This window comes from Macadamia integrifolia, chromosome 14 (assembly GCF_013358625.1).
Source record: "Macadamia integrifolia cultivar HAES 741 chromosome 14, SCU_Mint_v3, whole genome shotgun sequence".
In the NCBI taxonomy this organism is placed as follows: domain Eukaryota; kingdom Viridiplantae; phylum Streptophyta; class Magnoliopsida; order Proteales; family Proteaceae; genus Macadamia; species Macadamia integrifolia.
In genome coordinates this window covers 12,492,720-12,496,559 of record NC_056570.1, presented here as the reverse complement: position 1 = coordinate 12,496,559, position 3,840 = coordinate 12,492,720, and positions in this window count along the sequence as shown.

The following is a 3,840-nucleotide window of genomic DNA, read 5'->3' as shown; positions in this document are numbered from 1 at the left end:
CTAGTGGGAAAAGAGCAAGGAAAGCTTAACTTTATTACATGGAATGTCTTATGGGAATATTCTCGATAAGCCATTTATATGAATCTCCCGCTATGACATTGGGTGAACTAGGGGCATCAAACCCTATCCACCCCTACCATTTAGCGGACCGACTTTAGATGAATCATTGGTCATTAATTTGATGAATGCATGAACAAGGGGTTGGGAATTCAAAAATCCTAAAAAAAACCACTTTTGGTTCAGGCACAATTCCACATCTCAAGTATTCACTACAATCCCTTTGGACACGTCAAGGTAATCGGTTGACTCGCCTAAATCCAGAATCACCTCTATCATCTCTTCGAGATTGTCTACTACCAGGTGATTACAACCTAGTAAGCATGGATCCACCCAAAGTGGAAACACCCAAATAGGCCTGGGTCCATCCCGTGGAGACCTTGCAGGCAAAAATGGCTAAAGTCAAAAGAGGGATAGCTTAAATACTGCATACACTTCAGAACCCTCCCAGAGCTGATCCCAGGAATGAGCCAACACTAGAAAAAGGAGATGTAGACCAGAATGGAGCTATAGGTCATCGTGGGAATTCTTCCTAAGGTAACTCAGGGGAACCAGAGCATGTCCATCCAACCAGTCAGAGAGGATATTCACCTACCCGGTTGAATGGTCAATGAGGGGCCTATTCCAGGGTCCCTCCTCCTAGGGTAGTGATCAAGGATGAAGAAGAGGAATTTGTAGCACACATCTGCTTTGAGCCTCTAGAAATGAAGAAAGAAAGGAAGCTCAGAGAGCAGTTGGAAAAGTTGGAGAAGTTGGAGAGCATGATTCGAGCAGGAAAAGGCTCAGAAGGCCAAGCAGTGGATTCTGAGGAAATGAGTTTCTTCTCTGGAGTAAGAATTCTAGAAAAATTCAAGCGGCAGACTGATAGATTTGATGGGTCAGGAGACCCCAAGGCTCATCTCAAGGTCTTCCTCAGCATCGCCAATTCGTGGCAACTTACAAATAACCAGATGGGGCAAGCCTTCATGTTAACCCTATCGGGACCAGTACTGAGGTGGCTCACACAGTTGGAGTCATCACAAACTCAAAATTGGGTGACGGTGGTGAAGGTCTTCATAAAATAATACTCCTATAATACTGAGGTGGATGTGAAAAGTCGGGAGCTTGAGATGTTGAGGCAGCAGCCTAAGGAAGGATTCGCCACCTTCTTGATGAGATTCAGAGACAAGGCCACCAAGATGGCAGATAGGCCTTCAGAAGCAGAGTAGGTAGAGATGTTAATAGAGAACTTATCAAAGCACTATTATAATGTACTTTACTATCAGAATTTACAAACTTTTGATGCCTTGATAGCCACCAACACATGGGTGGAGAATAGAATTCTGAGCGAGGCCCATTATCAAGGATCCTCCCAAGATGCGAGCAAGAACACCCAAGTTTGACGGGGAAAGGGTCTGGAAACTAATATGGTAAGTGCAGTTCAAAAGTCAGTCTCACCAGCCACTTCTTCATCGCCTTGTAAAATACAAATACATGCATCCGCCTAAAAGGTTCCTCGCCCAAGAAGGCAGTTTTCTGATCTGGGAATGCCCGTAACAGCCATATATGAGAAGTTAAAGAAGCATGAGTATTGTACCTACCACACTCAGCTTGGTATAGGGATTATGAGTATTGTGCCTACCATCCCACTTCATATCCCTCATCACCCTCATACCAATCCCATTCTCAAGGTTCAGTGTATAACCCAAAAGAAGGGTGGATGGATGGGTACGATTGGAAGGATATGCTTCTACTACTAGATTCCCCAAAGATGAACTTTATCAACAAGGTTAGTAAATGCATTAGGGGAAGACCAAGAGAGTGATCCCACTTCTCTAATTCAGCCTCCTGTAACTTTAGAAGACAATCCATAGGTAATTGAAGAGATTATAGCTAATCTTCTTAGAGCAGTAACCACATTGGCTATAGGGGAGCAAATCAAAGAATACACTTCTTTAATCCACATAGGGAGTGACACAAAGGATGATGAGTCAGGACTAGTCCAACTTTGAGCTAGTAATGATAGGACCAATCTTATGGAAATCTTTTGGTCCGTACGCTTTGAATACTACAAGCGTTTGGATGCCGGAGAATTTAATGGTCCTGAGGAATCTGATAAAGAATCAAGGGGGAATGAAATCAGCAAAGAAGAGGATGATGACGATGACGATGAAAATGAAGATGAGAAGGATGGAGATGACTCTGATTCTTGAGAGGATGATGGGTATCCAGACTAAGATGACTACCAAGGGCCTTGGTACAATGATAATGATGAAGAGTCAGAATATTACTCACCAGAACATTCGACATGTTTCTCAGTCTATGCCATTGGCAATGATGACCTAATAGCTAATCCAACAAGTGGCATTTACCCTTTCCTATACATGGAGGGAGATGGTTCTACATCAGATTCAAAGAATGAGGGGGAATCTAGAAAGCCGACACAAGTTTATATGGACGAACAATACTCCACACTTGAGTTGGAAGAAAAACTATGTAAAGTGTATTATAACACATTGAGGATACAAGACAGGGTAGAAGAAATTGACAAAATGTTAGGGGAAGTAACCGTCAGTGATCTTTACTACCGGGAGTAATTGGATGATCTGGAGGAAATAGGACCAGATGATAAAATCGCAGAGGTAGTAGACACTGCATTCCAATAGCTTTCCAATACAGTTAAAAAGCTACGAGCCAGGGTGATGGATATTTGTGGAGGACCTCGACTTCCCACCCCAAGCAGGGAAGGAGAGTCAAAGGAGGAAGACTCTATGGTGGGGATAATCACCCTAACCACAGTGATGATGAAGATAGTTATACCGAGATTATAGTGAAAAAACCAATCAACGTGATGGAAACTAGAAGTGGGAAAGACTATAAGGGCAAGGCACTAGCAGTAGAGCAGCCAAGAGCTAATGAGGTCGGAACTAGTAGCATGAAGAAAGAGCCAGAGAACCTAGTCTTCACTTAACTCAAGAAGTCCAAGGAAAATATCTCCATTTGGGGATTGTTGATGGCATCCCCTTCGCATCGTGAAGCAGTCTTGAGTTCTCTCACTAATGTATAAGTGCTGATCGAGATAAATCTGATACACCTCACACATATAGTAGGAGCAACATATGAGGTGCAATCCCTGATGTTCTCGAATTCTGAGCTTCCTAGGGAAACCCAACACAATCGGGCTCTCCACATTACAGTTGAATACCTTAACAAAGTGGTTCCCAAGGTTCTTGTTGACAATTGGTCTGCTTTGAATTTTCTACCATTGAGCAAAGAGTATCGGCATCAACTTGGAAGAAATGAGGCCAACCACCTGAACTATAAGGGTGTACGGTAATACCAAGAGGAAGATCCTTGACATTATTACCCTTGCTATAAAATACTGGTGAAGTTTGATGTTGATTTCCAAATCATTGATATACCGACAGCTTTTAACATGCTCTTGGAAAGGCCTTGGTTGCATCCTCCGAAGGCGGTGTCCTCTAGTCTCCATAAAAAAATGAAGGTCATTCATAAGGGGAAGGTGGTCTTAGTGGCCAGAGATCTTGGAGTGGTTAACACTTTGGCCAACATTGAAAATGAGGAAGAACAAGACTAGGAGGTGCAACTGAGTGGTTTTGAAATAGACACCACTTGTGCAGCCATTGCCAAAGAAGCTCCAAAGGAGAAAATCCCTGCTAACTATGAAGCCATCTGGAGTCCACCAGTGAATCAGATGATGGAGAACATGTAGTATTTTCCTGGCATGGGACTGGGGAAATATCACCAAGGAGTTCTAAAGCAGCCTAGTTTGGCAGTGAAAAA